The following is a 25,788-nucleotide window of genomic DNA, read 5'->3' as shown; positions in this document are numbered from 1 at the left end:
TTAGAGCATCGGCCCTCGGACCAAAGAGTCATGGGTTTGATTCTGATCAAGGGCACGTACCTCAGTTGCAGTTTGTCCCCAGCCCTGGTCAGGGTTATGCAGGAGGCAATCAGTTGAAGTGTCTCTCTGACATCAATGTGTGTCTTTCTCTCCCCCTCACTCCTACTCTATCTGAAAAAAAAAAAAAAAAATCCTTTGATGAGCACAAAAAAATAATAATTAAATAAAAGGTCTATGAAGTGCCAGATTAAACAAACTTGCATGTTTTCTTCTTGCTGTTTATACCACTTTTCAAAGCTTTTAAACTACTAATGTAAATTGTGAAGTTCCAAGAGTGGGGACTCTATTAATACAACATATCTGATCCCTAAATATTCTTTCTGCTATGAAAACTAAAATAAATCGATGTATAACAGTTTCACTGAACATCGTTTAGAATTGCTGCTCTCCACTTTTACAAATGCTATCTCTTTGGGCCTTGAATGACTTTCCTGGATGTCACCAATCTTTGACTCTCAGATAGTTGGTCCTTTTTTCATGCTTTTAGGCTATCAGATAAACAATAACTTCAGGTTCCAGGAGATCTGTTCCCCTAAGATGTCCAACCTTTCAAAGGTTCTCCCACTTTTTAACTTCAGGCTCCTCAAAACATATAGATTTGTCTTACCAAATATGGAAGCAATGAAGACATCGTGCAACGTAGGAGGATGGTAAGAGATGTCCCAAAATGACACGACCATTTTTAATGAACTGGACGGGTCTCCTTTTATACTTCATTTAACAAGTATTTATCAAGTTCCTACTATGGGCTAAGTGTGGTTCCAGGTGCAACTTGGATGTTATTACCACTTTACATAACCATTTGTGTTCATTAATGATCATGTAATTTGCCTGTGGTAACTTGGGACATGCTCTAAACAGAGGGAAAGTGGGGGAGGGAAGGAGGAGGGGAAGGAAAGAGAGAGAGAGAGAAACATCAATCAGTTACCTACCCGTTAAGTGCCCTGACAGTGGATCGAACCCGCAACCTTTCAGTGTACGGGTCGGCACTACAATCAACTGAGCCACACTGGCCAACATAGTATAAGTATATTTTTAATAACTTGATACACATACACCCTCCAAACTTTATTTGTAATAGCTTATAGAAAAACACATGGTACAACACAGTGAAAGAGCAGATGAGAAAAGTGAAAATGGGGAAGTAACTCAGAATGAATCTACAAGCTGGCGCATGCCAAAAGATCTTATACATTTTCTATAGGTAGACTGCAGAATCTCAGAAACAAAAAGCAATTATAGCTAACCTTAACTTATTAGAAAGCTAAACTTGTTCTTTCCTTTTTACTTTGATTAATTCATATAGCTATCAAAATAACCCTATTATATAATTACTATTTTTATGCCCATTTTACAGATAAAAATACTGAAAGGTTAAGAAAACTGCCAAAAGCCAGACCGCTAATAAGTACAAGAATCAAATTCTAGAGCTTGGGATCTTAACCACTATACAGTTTCTCTAAACAAAGAATTATATTAGTCATAATAAACATGATTTTTTAAAATCCTGATGTTGAGGTCTTTGGGTTCTGGGGCCTAACAGAAATTTCTTCCTTGGGTCTGTGTGAAAAATGTAAGACAGCCCTGATTGGTTTGGCTCAGCAGTTAGAGCATTGGCCAGTGGACCAAAGAGATCCGGGTTCAGTCCCACTAAGGGCACGTACCCGGGTTGCAGTTTGTCCCTGGCTCCAGTTGGGATCGTGTGGGTGGTAACCAGTCGACGTATCCCTCTCACAGCGATGTTTTTCTCTCTCACTCTTCCTCCCTCTCTCCCTCCCACACTATCTGAAGATAAATGCACAAATGTCCTCCAGTGAGGATTAAAAAAAAAAAAGAAAAGAAAAATGTAAGATAGCAAATGAGTTATGCAGTAGACTATACCCTTACATAGCCTCCCCTCCGCTAATACAACAGAGATTTGTACAACAACAAGAAATAAACTGCACATAGTGGTCACTGAAATATAAAAGTCACATTTTACTCATGAAAGGAACTTCGGAGATCATCTACCTGCTGACCTGAAACCACAGAGAAAGGGTGTCCTTTAAATTCTGTTAGGTCAAAATATCTTTGAAAATCCCTAGAGATTCCTGCAACTTCAGCTACAAAGTCCATACCTGAAATATTCTGTTTATATAACCCCATTATAAGCAAATGAGCCCTCCGTATACTTCTGCACTCCCTAAGGACCTGAGATAGGTAGCAATATGGCTTAAAATACTCAAGTTCAGCCAGAGGACATTTTTGCATTTATCCTCAGATAGAGTGGGAGGAAGAGAGGGAAGAAGAGAGAGAAAGAGAGAGAGGGAGAAACATCCACGTGAGAGCGACACACTGAGTGGTTGCCACCCACACGACCCCAACCGAGGCTGGGGAGAAACTGCAACTGAGGTTGCCCTCTGGTCCACGGGCCAATGCTCTAACTGTTGAGCCAAACCAGCTAGGGCAGAAATTCCCCTTTTTGAACTTTAAAAACACTCTATACACTCACTTCTCTCTGCCAGACAGACTTCAAGTCCCCTCACCTGCAATCTGTGAAAACTTGTCTGAATAAGCAACAGCCTGAGGCTTCTCAAAGGTCTGCAAACTCCCAATCAAAAATTACTGCTGCCCCATCAATGTGTCATATAAATGTTGGCATGTTAATTGTGTATTTATAAGATTGTTAATGGTTAGTTAATTTACCTCCCACACTATTATTGTACTTGAAATGATTTAACATCTGCTGAGGGAGTTAACAACATGTAACAGCAGATGCGAGATTTTTTTTTCACCTTTCCACACTGTACCCCGACTTCATGCTATTAGCATTAGGCAAGTTAAATGTGATTCTTATACAGGATTCCTTAAGAGTGTTATAGAAGCACTCACATTTATTTTGCACAAAAAGAAATGACAAGTTAGAAATACGAAAGCCTTATTATATGCAAAGTCTTCCATTTATAAAAACCAATAGATCCACCCTGGTCGGTTTGGCTCAGCAGTTAGAGCGCAAGCCTGTGTTCCACAGAGACCCGGGTTCAGTTTCCGCTAAGAGCTCGTACCTCAGTTGCAATTTTTCCCCGGCCCTAGTTGGCTCATGCAGGAGGCAGCCACTCGATGTGTCCCTTTCATGTCGATGTTTCTTTCTCTCTCTCTCTCTCTCTCTCTCTCTCTCTCCCTCTCTCTCTCTCTCCCTCCCTCCCTACCTCCCTCCCACTCTATCTGAACAAAAAAATGAAAAAATGTCCTCGGGTGAGGATAAAAAAAAACCAACAGACCTTGTTTTTACTAAGATTTCAACATTCTTCAATCTAGTTAGAGTTCAAAATTCATACCTCCTGGAATTTGAAAATAATTGAAATGACTATTAAAATAAAATACACCTTATTGCTTTTAAATCTCTTTTTCTAACTCTCTCCAATTTAATTCTAAATTAAACCTTCATTTATTTTTTAGACCAACAAAAAATTAAGCTTTTTTCTCCCTTGAGGAATTAAAATCTTCTCTATGTGAATATGCCTAATTTCATCAAACAGTAAATAGTGAGATCCTATATCTGATGTTTAATTTTTTCCTTAAACATTTTTACCTCTATATTTTAACTAAAAGTACTTACTAGACTAAATCAAAAACAGCAAAAAAGAAATGCTTGTATCGTCTTTTGAATAATACGATATTCATTCACTCAACAGCATTGAAAGCTAGGCACTGGGAATCCTACGAAAAAGTGTATGAACACTGGCCTGCACCCTCCAGAGTCTTACAGATTTCACAGCTAAGCTATGTCCTGCACTGACATAACAGCAACTAAGGCAATAAATACATACTAACCACCAAATGAGATACAAAGACAATATGATTTCTAAGAGACAATAAAATTACAGGTGTCAGGAAGGAAGAGGGTCCCAATTAAGGACGACTAAGCTTTCATCAGGCCAAATCAGAAAAACCACAGTAATATACGACATTTACTGAGCTTGTACTATCAGGTGTACTATTCATGTAACAACATATTTCATCCTTACAACCACCACAGGATGTAGGTGTTAGTATTACCCTCATTTTGCAGATTAAAAAATTAAGGCTTAAAGGAATTAAGTAACTTGCTCAAATATCCGCTCACTCCCTGGCCGGTTTGGCTCACCAGTTAGAGCATCGACCTGCAGTCCAGAGAGACCCGGGTTCGGTTCCCGCTAAGGGCACGTACCTCGGTTGCAGTTTGTCCCTGGCCCTGGTTGGGTCATGAGTGCAGGAGGCAGCCACTAGATGTGTCCCTTTCACGTTGATGTTTCTCTCTCTCTCTCTCTCTCTCTCTCTCACTCTTCCTCTCTTTACCTCCCACTCTATCTGAACAAAAAATGAAAAAAATGTCCTTGGGTGAGGATAAAAAAAAAAAAACCTACTCACATGGTGGATTTTTAAAAGGCCTAATTTTGCAGCTGCTCCCACCAAGAGGTGGAGTCTATTTTCCCTACTACTAGAGTCTGGGCTCACATTGTGATTTGGTTTGAGCAACAGATTGCAGGGGAAGTTATGTTGTGGGACTTCTGAACCTCAGCCTCAGGAGAATTTGCAGCTTCTGCTGTCACTTTCTTTGGAAAATATATAAATCGTGGGAAGAAGCCCAGGATAAGACTACATGGAGAGGATTGGATGTCTTTACAGCTTTCCTGCTGAGGCCCCCTGACTAAGGACATCTGGGGCAGGCCAGACCCCCATCAACCTACCAGAACAGGTCGTCTGTCCTAACAAATGTCTCCTTTGGACAAAGGGACACTATCTCTTGATTTTTCTTTTCTTGTACTGCTAACCTCCACCTGAAATGTCTCTGAATGTAACCATTCACTAAGATCCAGTTAAAGGGATCCTGGTATAAGTACAATGCTTCTCAAACTCGTCCGCGAACACACCTGAAGGGCAGAGGAGAGAGATAAAAAATCAAGGCACGACAGAACCCGGGAGGAGCCACCTAAAGCATCATGCTATAAGAAATTTATTTTTAGAATTAATTCATATTTGCAGTCTATCTTATAATATACTACACCTGTATTTTTTTTTTATCCTCACCCGAATATATTTTTGCATTTATCTTCAGGGCACAATCTGTATCTTCAAAGTGTTTTTGAAATACTATTTACTACTGGCCAGTTTGGCTCAGCGGTAGAGTGCTGGCCCGCAGACCAGAGAGTTACAGGTTCAATTTCCAATAAGGGCGTGTACCTCGGCTGTGGTTTGTCCCCAGCCCCGCTTGGGGGGCAACCAGTCGACATGTCTCTCTTACTTCAATGTTTCTCTCTCTCTCTTCCCTGCTCTCTCCCTACTGCTGTATCTGAAGATAAATGCAAAAATGTCCTCTGGTGAATTTTTTAAAAAAAGTAATACTGTTTACTGTTTACTAGCAGCAACAGCTGTGAAACTTCATACAACCTAACCACCCACCACCCCCAAACTCCAAACCTGCCAACATTTCTGGCTGTTACAAGAAATCTGCTAATTTGGTGCAACGTAGCCCTAAATTATTTTTCCAATGGGTGTTTCTCTGACATAACAGATTTGATTGACACTTAAGATAATAAACAAATAATTTCACGTTTTACTTTAAGACTTCAGGTAAAAATGTTTATAGTTTTACCTAGAATAAAGAAATGAATAATGCCAAAGAAATTAGACTGCTTCTCAATGTGAAATTATCAGCATAGGAACTAAAACCATAAATAGCACTCAACTGCCTATCAAATACTCATTCATTGATTTCATTCATTTGACAAATATCTATAAGTACTTATTATGTGCCAGACAGTGGAGATACAATGCTGAGCAAAAATTTATAAAGACTTGGCAACTGCCCTGGCCAGTGTGTCTCAGTGCTTAGAGCATCAGCCCATGGACTGAAGGGTCTTGAGTTTGATTACGGTCAAGGGCATATACCTAATACTCCTGGGTTGCAGGTTCAATCCCTGGCACCAGTTAGGGTCATTCAGGAGGCAACTGATCATTGTGTCTCTCTCACATCGATGTTTCCCTCTCTCTCTCTCTTTCCCTCCCTCCCTTCCACGCTCTCTAAAAATCAATGGGAAAATACCCTTGGATGAGAATTAACCAAAAAAAAAAAAAAGACCTGGCCACTGCCTTCATCAAACTGAAAGTTCACATGGTAGTCAGAATTCTAAGACAGCTCCAGAAATTATTGTCTCTTAGCAGCCCTTCCAGGCTCTTTGATATGCCCTTCCCTTGAGTGTGGATGAAACCTGAGCTGACCGCAGGAAGTCAAAGACCGACCGAGCTCCTGGTCCTTGGAAAGTAATTCTCTTCTTCACTTTGGAATAAACAGATGGAAGGGGATAAAACAAAAAGGCAACATGGCACAGAAGAAAACACAGAAGCTTTGGAGAGCTTGGGTGTGCTTCCAATCCTACAACACAGCAACTGAGAAAATTGGGAAAGTCATAATTTCTCTGAACTTCAGTAAGACATCACATACCTCACAACACTATTGTCACAATGTAAGACCCCAAAGTGACACTCAAATACTAGTATTTCCCCAATTCACCTAAAAGAAAACCAGTACATTTTTGGGTCATATAGAAAAATAAGACTTATGGACCTCTTCTCTTTAACCTCAAACACATATTCCTATTCCCATACTTTAAATTAGAAAACAAATACAATGTTCAAATTAGAATCTTTGACTCCTTTCTATAACGCCTACTGTCTTTTAATTACCTGTTTTCTCTTCTCTCTAGATCCCATTCACTCTCTTGATCTCCATAACCTAATCCAAGCCTCTCTCTCACCTAAGCTATAGCAATTATTTCCTAACTTGTCTTGAAATCCTTTAATGATTTCCAAACTCTTTAATATAACTGAACCTTACCTACCTCTGTAGCCCCATCTTCAACTTACCCTGTTAGTTCTTTCTACTCCAGCCATACTCAACTTTCAGTTTTCTTTAATCCTTAGAACATATACTCCTGTCTAGAACAATTTTCTCTGTTCTTCCGCCTGGCTTAGACATTACTTTCTTTTTCACCCTTCAGATCTCAATACAGACATCACCTGCCCCCGGAAGGTTTAAACTTATCAAGTCCAGAGTAGGTACTCCTCCGTACTCACCTCTACTCTCATCACTGTGACACTTCTCAAGCTAGGTTGTACTTCTCAAACTAGGCTGTACTTTCCATTAGTAGAGTGCAAGTCCCATGAGAGGAGGGTCAATGTCTATAGTTTTCATTCCTCAATTCCCAGACATATGCCTATATTCAGCAATTAGTGACTGAACAAATGAATGGTAACAATTACGTAAAAAGCTTAACTGACTGAAAGCTTACGTATGATATATTCTTCATATAAAAATATATGTAATATTTTTTAAATTATAGATATAAACAAATCCAATTCTTTTTAACAACCGTGGAAAAAAGGGACTTAGGCACACATGTACTTTCTACAACTTTAATAGTTAATACCAAATATAATCAAAAGGAACTAAACTACTACCTCAGTGAGAATGGTGCTCCTAACATTATTGTAAAACTCTTAATCTCCTTAACTGGAAAAAGTAAAAAAGGTACATATAATGCAAATTACAAACATTACAGTCAAATCATGCATTAGAGTAAAAATAGAGGGAAATAGGTTTTTTTCACCACCCTTCCCCCCACCCAAAGAATGTTAAGATACACTTGATGGAAATGTTGCTTACTCCAAATAGCTCACCAAGTGAAGGTTACTCTGAAATATTTCAAATTCCATAAGCACTCGGGACTGCAAAAACTGTGGGAAGAGAATGTTCTAAGCATAGACTAATGGACAGAAGGTACAAATGGAATAAACTCTGATACCTGATGACTACCTAGGGAAGTCTAAACTGAAAACTCAATATATTTGTTCTGAAGTCATTAACCAAGCTTCAGTTGCTGAAATATGTTCAAAATAATTAACATATTTTATAAGTCTGAAGTATAAATAATAGGTATTTATTGTTAAAGATGACTAAATAATTTCCTTTGCCCAGTTTAGGATATACAGGGTGGGCAAAAGTAGATTTACAGCTGTATGTGAAGCTCGGTTTATTCTTGTATTATTATTAATTATTGTATTATTTTCCATATGAACAACTGTAAAGCTACTTTTGCCCCACCCTATATAAATCTCTATCACAGTTCAGACTTAGTTATTGTTTTTTACTTTTTCACACCAACAATTTTATTTCTTATCATCTTTGTTGCCTATATTAACGAGAATACGAGTTACACCAAATCAGAATTTTTATTATCGTTTTGGTTATGTGACCACCCTTTTAATTCTGTTTATATTTTACATGGCAACTTTAAATCAGTGATCAAAGCTTCATTAGCTGTAAACAAACTGTTTCTCAGGTAAACTGAATTGCCCCACATCAGAAACTTAAGCAAATAAATAAGTACAAAAAAGGAAGAGATTATAAATTAGGGCAGACAAATCTGTATCTAGCCTCATGCCGGTAAAGAGCATTCTATCAATATACTGAAATGCTAATCTCCTAATTAACAACCTAATTAGGTAATTATGGCTTTGCCGAGGGATGCCGAAATGAAATATGACAACATGGTCACCTCTTTATATGGCACCTGTGGGCCTTTTCAGCTGTCATTGCAAAGAGTGCAATATCAATTTGAACAGATGACAAAGTGCTGTCATTTTTCATTCTGATAATATACAGAATGCTTTGGACAGAAGCAGTTTACAAAAAGAAACATCTTGCCTGGTATTTCCCTAATTTAAATATGCTCAAATAGTTCGTTAAAAATTCTGCACACTTTTTATATTGTATATAGGAGAATTATCATGTGCATTTTTTTTAAAAAACCTAACTGGCCATCATGCTTAACTGTATATGCTGAAACTACTATCATTTCAATTATGAAGAATATGAAAATTACAAAAGGGTAAAAGATACCAATTCATCATGACTTTGAACATTTATGCATTTTGAATATTGTTACAGAAAAATTAAAATCCAAACTTCGATCTTTATTTTTTTCTTACAAAAAAAACAGAAATTCACACTTACTTTTCCATAACAAAAATGTCCTTCCCAATATCTAAGCATGCAACCCACACAAAAGCTCTATACAGGTGTGAGCAAAGTAGGTGTACAGTTGTTTGTACAGAAAATAATACAATAATTAATACATAATAATACAAGAATAAACTGTTTCATGTACTCACAACTGTACACCTACTTTTGCCTATCCCTATACATGCCAATGTCCAGCCTCACAGACACAGGAGTGCACTCTCTTTGAAGACAGATCTGTCACAGGACTACTCACTTCCCACTGGCCACTAAAGAGTTGATGGTAGGTAGCACTGGGACACTGGTACCATTGTAGAGGAATACAACTCTTCCTCTATATTTTTTTTTTATCCTCACCTGAGGACATTTTTCTTTTTTGTTCAGATAGAGTGGGAGGGAGAGCAAGGGAGAGAGAGAGAGAAACATCGACGTGAAAGGGACACATCGAGTGGCTGCCACCCACACAACCCAACCAGGGCCGGGGACAAACTGCAACCGAAGGTACATGCCCTTAGCAAGAACCGAACCCAGGTCTCTCCGAACTGCAGGCTAACCGATGAGCCAAATGGGCCAGGGCTATAATATTCTTTTATTTATTTTTTCTTTATTGATTTTAGAGAGAGAAGAAGGGACAGGGAGAGAAAGATAGAAACATCGATGAGAGAGAACAACTGCCCGCCTCCTGCATGACCCCTTCTGGGGATTTGGTCCACAACCTGGGCATGTGCCCTAGGCTGGGAATCAAACCGGTGAATCTTGGTGCATGGGTCAATGCTCAACCACTGAGCCATACCACTGGGCTAATATGGTCTTAAATAGGATTTTTTTAGTAGAAAGGTAAGGCTAGCCTGGCACCCTCAACATCATTTATGTCAACAAAATGAAACTAAATTCTAAGTGTAAAACAAGAGAAGTGAAAACTAACTTGAAAACACAATCCAGATCATCTGCATGAGTGAAAACCTTTTTAGTGAAAATGATGTTCACTGGCTCTACATTTTTTTCTTTAAATCCTCACCCGAGGACATTTTTCCATTTTTTGTTCAGGTAGAGTGGGAGGGAGAGAGAGAACCAGAGAGAGAGAGAGAGAAACATCGATGTGAAAGGACCACATCGAGTGGCTGCCACCCACACGATTGACCAGAGCCGGGGACAAACTGCAACCGAAGTACATGCCCTTAGCGGGAACCGAACCCGGGTCTCTCAGGACCGCAGGCCAACGCTTTAACCGCTGAGCCAAACCGGCCAGGGCAGGCTCTACATTTTTTTAAAGCAAGTTTAAAAGATATTTTTATTAGCCCTGGCCAGTTTGGCTCAATGGTTACAGTATCCGCCTGCGGTCCGGAGAGACCTAGGTTCGGTTCCCGCTAAGGGTACTTGCCTCGGTTGCAGTTTGTCCCCGGGCCTGGTTGGGTCATGCAGGTGCCAACCACTCGATGTGTCCCTTTCACATCGATGTTTCTCTCTCTCTCTCTCCCCCTCCCACTCTATCTGAACAAAACAATGGAAAAAAATGTCCTCGGGTGAGGTGTAAAAAAAAAAAATTTTTTTTTTAAAGATTTTTTTATTGAAAACTTATGTTTATGAGAGAATGTCAGGAAACAGAGAAAAGCACAAAGACCTATTATCCTACCATCTATTTCCTTTTTTTTAAACTCATCTTTATTGTTGAATATATTACAAATGTCCCCCCTTTTTTTTATTTTTTTTATTTTTTATCCTCACCCAAGGACATTTTTCCATTTTTTGTACAGATAGAGTGGGAGGGAGAGAGAGGAAGAGAGAGAGAGGGAAACATCGATGTGAAAGGGACACATCGAGTGGCTGCCACCCGCACGACCAACCAGGGCCGGGGACAAACTGCAACCGAAGTACATGCCCTTAGCGGAAACCGAACCCGGGTCTCTCCGGACCGCAGGCGGACGCTCTAACCGCTGAGCCAAACCGGCCAGGGCCAGATGTCTCCTTTTATTCCTCCACTGACCCCCTCCCTCCTGCCTTCCCAACACTATTGCTGGTGTCCATTGGTTACACATATATGCATGTAAGTTCTTTGCTTTATCTCATCCCGCCCTTCCTCTCCACTTCCCTTTAAGGTTCATCAGTCTAACAACCAATTTGTACCTCTTAACTCCTTTGTCTTTTTCACCCATTCCCCCAGCCCCCACCCATCTGGTAAGCAATAAAAAGTTCTCTGTATCTATGAGTCTGTTTCTCTTCTGCTTGCTCATTTTGTCTATAGAGTCAATTGTTGATACATATGTATTAATTGCCATTTTATTGTTCTTATTTTTGTTGTTGTTCTCCTTCAAGAAGACCCTTCAACATTTCATATAATACTGGTTTGGTGGTGGTGAACTCCTTTAGCTTTTTCTTGTCCGGGAAATTCTTGATATGTCCACCGATTCTAAATGATAACTTCGCAGGATAGAGTAATCTTGGTTATAGGTCCTTGCTCTTCATCGCCTTGAATATCTCTTGCCACTTCTTTCTGGCCTGCAAAGTTTCTTTTGAGAAATCAGCTGACAGTCTTATGAGAATTCCTTTGTAGGTAACAAACTGCTTTTCTCTTGCTGCTTTTAAGATTCTCTTTGTATTTAATCTTTGGCATTTTGATGATGATGTGTCTTGGTGTGGACCTCTTTGGGTTCATCTTGTTTGGGACTCTCTGTCTGTGTGGGCCCTTTAAGAGGAGCTGCCTGGGGCTCCAGCAGTGTCAGCCTCCCTCAGCCTCAGTTCCCACTGGTTTTTCCAGTCATAAGTTATGGGGACTTGTCTTCCTGGCATTGGAACCCTTAGCTGGGTGCCTGGTATGGGATGGGGACCCCTCACTCCTCAGGGAGGACCTTCCCAGCTGAGGCGTCCTCCTGATTTTTATCCACCACACGTGGGTGTGGGACCAGCCTGACCGTGTGTCTGTGCCTCCACCCCTCCTACCAGTCTCGATGTAGCTGCTTCTTTAATTTCGTAGTTGTAGGACTTCCATTCAACTTGATTTCAGGTGGTTCTGAATGATAGTTGTGTTGTAGTTTACTTGTAATTTTGATGTGGTTGTGGGAGGCGCCGAATACGGCATTTACCTACGCCGCCATCTTGACCAGAAGTCCTACCACCTATTTCTTTTCCTTATGTATGACATAATGGGGATCATAGTTTATAGTTTTATATCCTTTTTTCACTTCATGTTACATGATAAGCATATTAATGTCATCAAAATTCTTCTAAAACATTTTAATTTTTTTCTTCTTTATTGATTTTAGAAAGAGAGGAAGAAAGAAGGAGAGAGAGATCAAAACATCGATGAGAGAAAACATTGATGGGCCACCTCCTGCATGCCCCCAGTAAGCATTTGGCCTACAACCTGGGCATATGCCCTGACTGGGAATCGAACTGGCGACCTCTTGGTGCATGGGTCAATACTCAACCACTGAGCCATACCAGCCAGGCTCTTCCAAAACATTTTAAAATGACTGCACAATATTTCCATTCTATGGCTTTTCCATAAGTTCCTAAATTCTTTCTTAAATACTAAAGTTGCTTCCAATTTTTACTCTTATAAGTACTGCTACAATAAACATATTTGAACGTTTTCCTACATCTCATTATTTCTTTAACAATTCCTAGAAATGAAATTGTTCAAAGGCATGCATGACATTTTTTCAAGGCTTGTGATGAATATTGCCAAAATTCTTTCCAGAAAAGTTTTACCAATTTAGATTCCCACTAGCATTATATGAGTGACCATCTCACCACCAACCTCTGCCAGCAATGAGTATTATTAGAGTTCTATTAAATCTTTAAACTTCATAAGATTATACCTATAACCAACCATTCTCAACATAATCTGCAGGGATTAAGTTTAAATGAGTAAGAAGGGCCATGGTTGATGACGATCCCAAAACAAGGGCCAGTTCCAATATCTAAATCTAGAACAGCATGGAATAGTGACAAAAGCACTGTAATTAGAGGGAAAAAAAAACAAAACAAAACAAGGATTCAAATCCTACCTTTGCCATTAGCAGTAGCTCTCTACCTTGATTCACTTCTCTAAGCTTCAGTTTCAGCATTTGTAACATGGGGACGAGAACATAATATCCCTTGTTCTAACAACTTCAACAGGTAGTCGTGGGCACATGCCAAAAAAAAGGGTAATATAAGTAATTGAAGATGTTCATTGTTATTTAACAGATCAATTCACTTAACAGCCTACAAACAGAATATCGAACCCTGGCCAGTTTGGCTCAGCTGTTAGAGTGTTGGCCTGCGGTCCAGAGAGACCCAGGTTCGGTTCCCGCTACGGGCACGTGCCTCGGTTACAATTTATTCCCAGCCCTGGTTGGGGTCATGCAGGAGGTAGCCACTCAATGTGTCCCTTTCACGTCGATGTTTCTCTGTCTCTCTTCCTCTCTCCTCCTCCCATTCTATCTGAACAAAAATGGAAAAATGTCCTTGGGTGAGGATAAAAAAAATAAATTGAGCCCTGGCCGGTTTGGCTCAGCGGTTGGAGCGTCGGCCTGCGGTCCAGAGAGACCCGGGTTCGGTTCCCGCTGAGGGCATGTGCCTCGGTTGCAGTTTGTCCCCGGCCCTGGTCGGTCGTGTGGGTGGCGGCCACTCGATGTGTCCCTTTCACGTCGATGTTTCTCTCTCTCTCTCTGTTCCTCTCTCTCCCTCCCACTCTACCTGAACAAAAAATGGGAAGGTGTCCTCAGGGGAGAATAAAAAAATAAAATAAAAAAAAAATAGAGTATCGAAATCCTTTTCTCAATAGTGCACAGTTGGTAGGTGTGCTAAGTAATGCACAAACTATAAATTAATGAGACTAATTTCATAATCCCAACATCAAAATGAGTCTCACTCTTTCATAATCACTCCATAGAATCATTTCTTGTTACATTATACTAACATCTGAATGTCTTGTTCCCCTAAAAGCTGATACCTGCATTCTCCATAAATGATTTTGTTTAATCTATACGAGTAGTATGAGATTGGAAGATTGTGAAGGTCAGTTTATAATTGACAAAGCCAGTATTCAAATACAGGTGGGTGTGACTTCAAGACTTCACCTCAGTTCTTTGTTAGTCTCTCTAATATCAGCAACTAAAGTTCAGTCTCTCTAATATCAGCAACTAAAGTTCAGATTAAAAATTTACTGTTTTAAAAAGAAAACATTCCTTCAAATTTTCTACCAATTTCTCTGCTGAAGCAATACTTTTTTCATAATAAGATACCTTAATATGAGCCCACAGGGAATTAAAAAATGTTATTCTTTTGAATGTGTAAAATTCAGTCCACTTTGCAAAAATAAGGAAAGCATATTCATAAAAGTATTCTCAAATACAGAATATAATCTAACACTGCATATATTTATGGGTAAATGTGACATAATATTCAATTTATTTCACAAGTGTTTACTATAATTTAATTCCAATACTTATTCTAATACCTTCTTGCTGTTTCCAGAATTTAAGTTTTGTTTTTTAAGTGGGTTCTCCCATTTTCCTCACTTTCAATTACTTAAAACTGTTTTCTTCTTTGGGTCCAAATTTTGTGTTTCCTATATTAAATCTATTTCCCCCGATATATCTAGACTGCTGCCAACTAGAGTTAATAAATTTTGAATGACTGCTCAGGATTTATTTTCTTCATTTTATATTCCATGTTATGTCCTTATACAATGGAGTATGAATGAAAACAAGTATCTAGAAGACCAATATGTTTTTCAATTTTTACCTTGTGGAAGCTGGGTATTAAAATAAAAATAAATTAAACTCTTGGGCTGGGAACTCCCTGACCATATTTCTCTCACTATGCTGGGTGTCTCTAGGCCCCCTTTCAATCTTGTGTATATATAGTCAACAAAGCACTGTATGCATTTGGGGAGCACCTGACCTGTCAAGGTCCTTTCCCAGAAGTAATGAACAAAGAACAGGGGGAAGAGCTGAGCAGTGTCTCCCTACCTGCCAAGAGAGAAGAAGCAGCACTTTAGATTTGAACCATTCTCTACTGGGGTCTGCCAGTAATCAATCAATTGTGTAACTTTAAGCATGTCAATTAGAATCTGAAAGCTTGGCATCCTGAAAAAACCTCCGCAGGACTTGATTCAAGCTCCTCATTATCCAGATGGGAAAAAAGATACAAAGACTTCTAAGTGGCTTGACTTAAATCAAAAGGCTGTTAGCAGCATAGCTACAGTCAGGCTTCAAGTTCCTCTCAATCTTGTGCACGTTCTACTAAACTTACTAGGAGCCAATTTTTTCATCTCAAGAGGTTATATTTACTCCCCATGTTCACTTCATGGCACTCACTGAATAGAGGACCAAAAGAGGTAAGAGATTTGATAGCATTTAAAGTGCTAAAAGTATTAGAAGGTCATCTCCTCATCAAACCCCCATCCCTCCTGTACTTTGGCCTGATTATATAATAAAAGCATTCATCCTGCCACTTCCCCAAAGATACCAGTCTGAGTCCATTACAAAACCACCTCACTCTGGCAATGTACCAGGAGACTTCTGATCTGTAGTCTCAACTTGTGTTGTGCCTCCTGCTTTGAATTGGGGGGGGGGGGGGGGGGGAGGAGGCGTACCAAAATTTCAGCAATAAGGTAGATGAGAATTCACAATCAGGTAGCCTAGGACTGTACACAGTCCACAAATATGCTCTGGTCCACACAGTAATTTTTTAAATGGCAAATTTTTAAAACTAAATACATTAAAACCCAACCCTGGCCAGGTAGCTCAGTTGGTTAGAGTGTCATCCTGATACACAAAGGTTGCAGGTTCTATCCCTGGCCAGGACACATACAAGAAATCAACCACTAAATGCATAAATAAGTGGAACAACAAATCATTGTCTCTATCTCAAATAAAAATTTTAAAAACAATTTTTTTTTTTACAGAGAGGTCCCTTAATTAAAAGTGACCCTCGTGGAGAGACTTGCAACCTCTGACAGAGGCTGCTGGTTCTGAAGAGAGAGAGGCACAATGTGGGTTCAGACCCCAGACCAGCCTGAGATCAACCAAGAACAAACAGGTTTTGGCCACAACCAACACTACCTAAAGAAAAATGCCTTTCTTTCCATCCCTACTGAAATCATGCCCTTTAAGATCCTAACTTTTTCTTATCTGGGTTGTTGCCATAACCTTTTATCTAGGCCCTTTGTTTCCAATTTTGCCTACTTCACTTCATCCTACTTATAGACTACAAAATCATTTCCCAGCAGCCCAATTCAGCTCAGGATGTCTGTCTACTTCTAATTTTTAAAAAAATCTTTACTGTTGACTCTCATTTTTTCCCCACTGACCCTCTCCTCCCCATTTCCACCCCCGTCCTGTTTTCCCCAAACTACCGTTTGTGTCCATTGGCTATGTAAAAAAAAATTTTTAATTAATGTTTTTTCTTTATTTATTGATTTTAAAGAGAGAGAGGAAGGGAGAGGGAGAGAGAGATAGAAACATCAATGACAGAGAACATCAATGGGCTGCCTCCTGCTTGGCCCCCACTGGGGATTTGGCCCACAACCTGGGCATGTGTCCTGACGGAGAATTGAACCAGCGACCTCTTAGTGCATGGGTTGATATTCAACCACTGAGCCACACCAGCTGGGCATTTTTTTAAAAATTAAATAAATACATTAAAACCCAGATTTCTAGCATCTCTTAAAAACAAGCAAAAGAGCCCTGGCCAGTTTGGCTCAGCGGTTAGAGCGTCGGCCTGCGGTCTGGAGAGACCCGGGTTCGGTTCCCGCTAAGGGCACGTACTTCGGTTGCAGTTTGTCCCCGGCCCTGGTTGGTCGTGCGGGTGGCAGCCACTCGATGTGTCCCTCCACGTCGATGTTTCTCTCTCTCCCTTCCTCTCTCTCCCTCCCACTCTATCTGTACAAAAAGTGGAAAAATATCCTCGGGTGAGGATCAAAAAAAAAAAAAAAAACAAGCAAAAGATCCAGGGAAAATGGGCCTACTTTCTCACATAAAAACAAGCAACTGGAACTGGTCACATGTCCTCCAGTTCACCAAGGTCAGTCCTACTTTCTATATTACATCATGGGCATTTGAGTTGGAGACCCTTGAGGCAGATGTTCAAAAGAACACTAATTTAATAAACATTTGTTCACTCTTTTGGAAAGTCCAATTTTTTTCTGGTTGTGTGACTAGTTGTGTGACTAGTTGTGTGACTCTTGGGTAACATACATAAACATTAAGTCTTACGTTACTTGTGTGTTAAATGGGGTAGTCTCACCTGTCTCAGAGAATCATGAAAATTGAAGGAAACAAAGTACACAAAAACATTTAACAATGACCAAAATATAAATGCCCAATTATTTTAAATTTAACACAAGTTGAAATGTGCTAACTTTTAAGTCAAAACTCAAAAACTTCAAACTCACAGAAAACACAAGGTCAGGGAACCTCCTATGGGGAAGAAAACATAATGTGACAGAATTCCTTGTCATATGATAATTTCATATATATTGCTGTGGCCTTAACAATTAGGCCTATAGGTCAGAATAGCAGATTTCCAGCAAATTCTCAGCCTGACACATTTATAAATCCACAGAAGTACAATAGTTTCTAAAGTCCTCAGTTATGAGTCAACTAGCAAAGCTGAAAAAGAAAGAACTATATTTAACATGACAGAGGCAATGTACTCCTCGAGTACAGGGGCCACATTCTTTCCTCAACATCCCTACTGCCCAGCACAGTGACCAGTACAATGAAACATGGCTTAAGGGCTGGCTCTTCTGTGAAGACTCTCCAGAGAGTCCCCATCAAAATCACAAAGAAGAAACAACATGGTGTAGAACTGAAGAGTAGAGATACCAAAGTCTAGCAGATAATCCTCTCTACTCACAGCTCCATCAGCTGCATAAATTCATGGAATTTATTTAACATCTCTGTGTTCTAGTTTCCTCATCTGTAAAACCAGGATGCTAATATATACTTTCCTGTACAGAAATAAATGAGAAAATACATTTAACACAATGCTGGCACACAGTAACTGCTCATTAGCTACCATTATCAGTGTTCCCTCCTTTGTGCTCCTTGTTACCCTGTAGGGACTGCTATCTTTGTTTTGTTGTTGTTGTTTGGGGGGGGGGGGGTACATGCCCATAGCAGGAACCAAACCCAGGACTCTCTGGTCCACAGGCCAACGCTCCAACCGCTGGGCCAAACCGGCCAGGGCCGGACTGCTATCTTCGTATCTACAGTACTTGACTACAGTTCACCTGCATACAAGTATGTCTCCCTCACTAGAATGTCAACAACCTCAGGGTGAAAATCTTGTTTTATTCCTTTGCATCCCAGGGTCTAACATTTTCCCTGTCACTGCTGAATGAATCACAGATCCTCAAATTATTTATTAACTAGAAAAGTTATAAGCAGAAACTAGAATTTACCTCTCTTGCCTGACATTCAAGCCCTCACTGACACTGACCCCTACTGACTCTCCAACTTTACCTCCCAGTATCCTCACTGAAAAGAAGCAATGGCCCTGGCCAGTTTGGCTCAGTGGTTGGAGCGTTGGCCTGCGGTCCAGAGAGACCCGGGTTCAGTTCCCGCTAAGGGCACGTACCTTGGTTGCAGTTTGTCCCCGGCCCTGGTTGGTCGTGTGGGTGACAGCCACTCGATGTGTCCCTTTCACATCGACGATTCCCTCTCTCTCTCTTCCTCTCTCTCCCTCCCACTCTATCTGTACAAAAAATGGAAAAATGTCCTTGGGTGAGGATTAAAAAAAAAAAGAAGCAGCAATGGCTTGCTTTATTAAGGATGGTCTACTCACCATTCTAAAACCTTGCCACAGTCATTGTACCTTTGCACTTACAGTTATCACCTGAGACCTTTCCATGTAGCAGGCTTTTTATCCACATTAGCTTATTACATATTCAAAATACTCCATGAGATCCATATTTATCCCCCTACCCCAACCCATACTTGAGGAAAATCATGCTTATAACTAAGAAACTTGCCAAAGGTCACATATCTAGCAAGACAAGAAACCAGGAATTGGATACAGAGTTCATGGTTATTCTCTACAGAATGCTTTCCTTGCTCATATTCAAAGCTGAGCTAACCCACCTACCCCCTTCTTCCTTTGAAAGATCATGGTCTTCTTTGAATTTAAAGAAACATCTTGCCCAGCCGGTGTGGCTCAGTGGTTTAGAGTCGACCAATGCACCAAGAGGTCACTGGTTCAATTTCTGGTCGGGGTACATGCCCAGGTTGTGGGCCAAATCCCCAGTTGGGGGTATGTAGGAGGTGGCCAATCAATGTTTCTTTCTCATTGATGTTTCTGTCTCTCTCTCTCTCTCTCCCTCTTCCTTCCTCTCTCTCTAAAATCAATAAAGATAAAAAATTAAAAAAACTTTGTTTTAAAATAAAGAAACATCTATACCATTAATTTTGACAGTCGTATTTGTTCTCTTATATATTTGTTTCAATGTGTACTTGACATTGAGAGCTATGATGTGAGAAAGAATGAAAAACACATAATGAAAAAGCACAGATGTAGGCATCAGACAGACCTAGGTTTAAATCCTGGTTCTGTCTTGTACGAGCTGTGTAATTTATCCTGAATCTTCCTAATCTGTAAATTGAGATTAAAATTATTAAACATGAGAAACCTATATGTAATATCCAGTACAGAGTAAATAATAAAGCTTGGTTAACCCCACATTAAGAAGCATTACTTGGCCCAGGCCGGTTTTGCTCAGTGATTAGAGCGTCGGCCTGTGGTCCGGAGAGACCCGGGTTCGGTTCCCACTAAGGGAACGTACCTCGGTTGCAGTTTGTCCCCGGCCCTGGTTGGGTCGTGTGGGTGGCAACCACTCAATGTGTCCTTTCAAGTCGATGTTTCTCTCTCTCTCTCTCTACCTCCCTCCCGCTCTATCTGAACAAAATATCGAAAAAATGTCCTTGGGTGAGGATTAAAAAAAAAGAAGCAGCAGCATTACTTGGCCATAGCACACTCCTTAAAAGTTAATGACCCAACCCCCTGTATCACAGAAAGAACTCTCACGCAGTGTACTTATCACTCTGTGTTGGAATTTTTCCCTTACCTCTTACTAAATTGAGCTCCCTGCAGCAAAGACTGAGTCTTATTTATTTCTACATTGTCTGGCATGGTACCTGATATAAATCCATACTCAGTAAATGCTTGCTAAGTGAAATGATTATCAATATGAGTGTTTATAGGATTCTAGAAAAGAAATAATTTCCAGCTGGGGTTGTCCTAAATTGGTTGAGGGAGGCCAATTTCAACTGGGCCCTGGGTAACATCTCAACAGAAAAGGAGAAACCTTCAGGGAGAATGTCCTACCAAACACAAGGAACAAAGAAAAGAGCAAACATGACTTGAGGTCTTACTTATCTAAAGTAAAGGATTAAAACAGAGTAATTTAGGAAGGGGGCCTTTTCAAGCATAGCTGGAATGTTAGCCAGGCACCAGATCAGGGGGTACAGAGGAATGTGAGTTCAGTATGGGATCACAGTAGTCTGAGGTAAGTATGAGAACAAAGCTGAATGGGAAAGGGGCCACCAGCATGCCTCATAGGTGCCAGCAAGCTTGCAAATGTGTAAACTGAAAAAAATTATCAATGCTTCATCAAGAACTCTTTCAGCATTTATTGAGCATCTTATGTGGGCTCATAGCACACCAGGAATAAAAGATGGCGTCTCCTTTTCCTGCTCTAGTGAGTTTTCAAATTAGGAATCCACCCCTTTTGCTTGTCAAAACAGAATGAGAATGTTGGTTTTGTTTCAACTAATGTTTGTAAACACCTGTCTCCATTTGACCATTCACACCTGGGGAAGTTTTGAACTTTGCTGGTTTTGATTTACAACATGATGTTTTGCACAGTTCATTCAGAATGAAATGTTAACCAATTTCGGAGTCAATTTTGGGGGCTCTGATTAAATTATAATACTCTTTAAACTACAATCATTTTTTTCTACCTTCAACAGAGCTAGAACACTCGTTGCCACTCCCAAAAATAAAAAACTGAAATCAAAGTTACAGCAGCACTTCATCTAGAAAAAAACAGTTCTGCAAGACCATTTATCCCTTTGGAGCACGGGGGGGGGGGGGGGGGCACACAAGCAATGCTTTAAAAACTTGATTTTCGAACTGCGAAGATTAGGATACCTAAATGTTGTCGAATATGTGGCCAGAAACTGCCAGAGCCAGCAGTACCCTCCAATCCCCACCCAACACTACCAGATTCATTACCTTCTCCTCCCCCAAATCACACACCCAGCTAGCTCTCAGGCTCACAGACAGCAGCCTCTGGTTGTGGAACGGGCCAGGAAATGGATGCTCAAGGGAGGCCTGAGCCAGGGCCAAAGTGCTGCTCGCTGGGCAGCGCCAACAGCAGAGGAATGAGGAGCCGCTAGGCTCTTCGGGTGGCTGGCAGAAGAGCAAGCGAGGAAGCTAGCGGCTGGGGCAACCTTTACCTGAAGGCGCTGCTACACTACGGGCCGGGTGGGCCCCGGGACACGTTCCTTGGGGGAGGGCCCGTCTCCCCTGCGCCTCCCGGACCCTGCCCCGAAACTCTCGGAGTCCTCAGGGACTGGCGCTCCTTCTGGCCGGCTCAGCTGCCGCTTTCTGGGCTCGCCCTCATGCCCCCGCTGCTCGCCGCCGCCCGCCGGCCGAGCAGCAGCCCTGCTGCTTGGAGTCGCGCCACGACCCGGAACCGCACTTGGCGCACCGGAAGTCTCCGGCCGGGAAGGCGCTGCGCGCTGGGGACGTAGTGCGCAAGCCCCAGAACCGCGAGCAAAGAGCAGAGCCCCGGGGGGGCGAGGCCGAACGGGAGGCCGTGCGCATGCGCGATACTTGCAGCGCACCAAGTTAGGCCTGGGTCAGAGTTTAGCTGAGAGATGATGCTTGCCCCTGGACTTGGCTTAGGTGGAAATCAACGTTAGCGTTCTCCTTCGAATCTTCTCCTTTCTCCCCATTTCTGTGGAAAAAAGACCTCCGTTGATCAGAAATGAGGGATGAGGCAGCTTAGCATCTGGATCAGAAAGACCAGGGTTCAAATGCCAACTCTAACTTGCTGTGTATCTTGAGACAAGATACCTCTCCTCTCTGACCCTTGGTTTTCCCATCTATACAATAGTTTCAATTTAGAGTACTGCTGTGAGACCCATATGGGATGCTTTAAAGACAAGTCAACACAGTGCCTGACACAATAAATGCTTAGTAAATGTTATTTAGCACAGTAAATGCTTAGTAAATCTTATTATCTGTGAAATGATGGTGATAATTATTCTCAAGAACTGAAGGGAAGTTTCTATAAGACATAAGGACTGACACAGAACAGGAGCTCATTGTTTTCGGGGTCTCTCAGTGGGAATCAGTGGAGGAAGCCACCTGAAAGGCAAAGAAGAACTCAATGCAATGATAAATCTATTTTACTTGAGAGATAGTCCAGAAAGTCTCTTTCAAAACTGCATCCAAGTTGCCCTGGCCAGTTTTGCTCAGTGGTTAGAGCATCAGCCCTCAGACCAAAGGATTGCAGGTTCCATTCTGGTCAAAGGGGCATGTACCTGGGTTGCAGATTCCATCCTCAGCTGGTCAGGGTTGTGCAGTAGGCAACCAATCAACGTGAGACACATCGATGTTTTTCTCTCTCTCTCTTTCCCCTCCCTCCCTTCCATAAAAAATTAATGGAAAAATATCCTCAGGTGAGGATTAACAACAACAACAACAACAAATGCATCCTAGGGCCCTGGATGGGTAGCTCAGTTGGTTAGAGCATCATCCCCATATGCCAATGTTGCAGGTTCATCCCGTCAGGGCATATACAAAAAAGAATCAATGAATGCATAAGTAACTGGAACAACAAATCAATGTTTCTCTCTCTCCCTCCATCTCTCTCTCTCTAAAATAAATAAATAAATATATTAATACACCTTAGTAAAAGAAAAAAAGTCAAGACTGAAATTCAGTCTAGAGAAATCCTTACCCAATATTAAAATTACCAACAAACACACCACAGATCTACTCTCATGTTCAAATATGATTAATCTCTTAGCTCATTGGGGTTGGGGGAGATGAACCTTAAACACCCAAATGCATTCCCATACACACATCACCACAGTTCCATTGCCAGCCTGTTAGAGGCGCTCTGTCGCCCTGGCCGGTTTGGCTCAGCGGTTAGAGCGTCAGCCTGCGGTCTGGAGAGACCCGGGTTTGGTTCCCGCTAAGGGCACGTACTTCGGTTGCAGTTTGTCCCCGGTCCTGGTTGGTCGTGCAGGTGGCAGCCACTCGATGTGTCCCTTTCACATCGATGTTTCTCTCTCTCTCTCTCTCTCTCTCTCTCTTCCTCTCTCTCCCTCCCACTCTATCTGTACAAAAAATGGAAAAATATCCTTGGGTGAGGATTAAAAAAAAAAAAAAATTAAAAAGAGGCGCTCTGTCAAAGCAAAGGATATAAACAAAGTTGGATAGTCTGCTTTCTGAAGTCACCTGACCACTCCTAAATATTAATCTTAATTTTCACTTCTGCCTTGCGGTCCAATCTGAAGCACCGCTGCCTGATTGTCCCTCAGACACATAAAACTCAACCTACCTAAAACTGAAATCAACTGGACATGCTAAGCGTTTGTGGATTGTAAGGATTAAGTATCCACTCTACCACTTTCAAATGGTGTGACTTAATCTTTCCAAGCTGCCTCTCTAAAATTCCTTATCTGTAAAATGGGAATGACAAGAGTCCTAACTCACCCCATTGGGTTGCTGTGAGGATTAAATGACTTAATACATATCACTCACAGAGAATAGAGCTCAGCATATAGCTAATAATATTTACTAATATTTACATAAAATGTGTACCACTAACACTACACCTTAGTCTGTAAACAAGTACTTATTGAATGCCTGTGGATTAAGCCTTTCCTGGGCACTAGAGATTCAGTGGTGAAAATCTAGGCAGGGACTCCTAGATTATGAATTTTAAGCAGTCGTGGTAAGCTGGAGTTCAGGGAAACATGGTAAAATTTCAAAGACATGGTTGAAGGCCCCCACTGACAGTGGAGACTGAATTTATGGTGATACTAATATAATAGTTTGTGCGACTTTTCTCTAGTTAGTTATAATAGTCAAGATACAGGCACACAAAGAATAAGCAATTGTTTTTTTCTGTGTGTGTGGGTTTCTTTTTGTTTTTTGTTTTTTATTTTTTCCTCACCCAGGGACATTTTTGCATTTATCTTCAGATAGAGTGGGAGGGAGAGAGGAAGGAAGTGAGAGAGAAACATTGACGTGAGAGACACACATCGAGTGGTTGCCACCCACCCACACGACCCCGACCAGGACCAGGGACAAACTGCAACTAAGGTACGTGCCCTTAGCAGGAACCAAACCCAGGACTCTCCGGTCTGTAGGCCAACACTCTAACCACTGAGCCAAACCTGCCAGGGCACAATTGTTTTAATCGGAGGAAAAGGTTTTGCCAGATAGGTGTGATGGAGTCAAGGAGTTTAAGAATTTTTTAAAATATGTTTTTATTGATTTTTTAAGATAAAGAGAAAGGAAGAGATAGAAATATCGACATGAGAGAGAAACATCGATCAGCTGCCACCTGCACACACCCTACTGGGACTGAGCCCACAACCTGGGCATGTGCCCTGACCAGGAATCAAACCAGGACCTCTTAGTCCATGGATGATGCTCAATCCACTGAGCCATAACTGTTGGGCAAGATCTCAGTTTTTAAGAGTGCTTAAAACAAAAAGCCACAGGATGGATGCTGGATAGGTAAATTAGAGAATTCCAGAAAGGTTCATGTCACTGGCCTGAAGGCCCTGGAATGGGTATAATGGGAGTCACTGATGGAGCAAGGCAGAAAGATGGAGGTTATTCTCAGAGATGGATGTCTCAATGAATAACCTCAGATGAAGAGTCATGTGAGAGTGGGGTCCTGGCTGAAGTAAAATTGGAGATGAGATGGTCAAGGAACTGAGATGCCTCATAGACCTCAAAAGTTCCCAGGATGGACATGGGGTGAAAAACAGGGGTGCTTCCCAAACCATTCTGTAACAGAGAGAGAGGTAGATGAGGAGGAGAGAGGATGAGCCAACTATATGGCTTAGCCTCCAAAAAGTTGGAGTTGTATCAGACAGTCAAAGTGACATCAAAAGCAAAGCATAGCCCTGGCTGGTTTGGCTCAGCGGTTAGAGTGTCGGCCCGCAGACCATAGAAACCTAGGTTTGGTTCCCACTAAGGGCACATACCTTGGTTGCAGTTTGTCCCCGGCCCTGGTTGGGGTCATGTGAGTGGCATCCACTTGGTATGTCTCTCTCACTTGGATGTTTCTCTCTCTCTCTCCCCCTCCATCTCTTTCTCCTGCTCTATCTGAAGATAAATGCAAAAATGACCTCAGGTGAGGATTTAAAAAAAGCAAAGCATACAGTGACCTGTCTCCCAACCCTGGGTGTGTGGGGGTAGGATCATAGCAGCCGACACACAGAAAAATTATACTTTTACAGCACACTGATTGTGCAGGGCCAGGGGCTAACGGGGGATCCAGGAGACATGAGGGCAGAAGGATGATACCTCTGCATACCTGTGACAATCAGGTTTCATAGACTTCAGCTCCAACCTGGAAAGGAGCTCACAGTAAGGGATACAAGTTCCTTTTCTTCTGGTTTCCAGAACTAGAACTGGGACAATGGATAAAGGTCAAAACACCTGCC

The 25,788-nt window shown here is 41.3% G+C and overlaps 1 protein-coding gene across 18 annotated transcripts in view; it reads right to left on the bottom strand.

Moving 5' to 3' along the window:
* The window catches only part of MAPKAP1 (MAPK associated protein 1), a 236,174-nt gene extending 214,383 nt beyond the window's left edge, over window positions 1-21,791 (bottom strand). For 3 of the 18 annotated variants that reach the window (XM_036260482.1, XM_036260493.1, XM_036260492.1), the window contains exons 1-2: window positions 19,620-19,637; window positions 13,108-13,210 (exon numbers count right to left, since the gene is read on the bottom strand). The gene's annotated coding sequence lies outside the window, so the exon portion shown is untranslated. Of the gene's footprint in view, window positions 1-60; window positions 83-667; window positions 835-4,769; window positions 4,933-7,155; window positions 7,178-13,107; window positions 13,211-14,989; window positions 15,008-19,619; window positions 19,643-21,546 lie in introns of those variants that run through there. The other 15 variants (XM_036260486.1, XM_036260494.1, XM_036260501.1 and 12 more) reach the window with 10 other exon arrangements.
* Between the last annotated feature and the right edge of the window lie 3,997 nt (window positions 21,792-25,788).

The sequence above is a fragment of the Molossus molossus genome, unplaced genomic scaffold, assembly GCF_014108415.1.
Source record: "Molossus molossus isolate mMolMol1 unplaced genomic scaffold, mMolMol1.p scaffold_m16_p_14, whole genome shotgun sequence".
NCBI lineage: Eukaryota > Metazoa > Chordata > Mammalia > Chiroptera > Molossidae > Molossus > Molossus molossus.
Note: the sequence above shows the minus strand (reverse complement) of the source record. Positions and strands in the feature narration are given on the sequence as shown.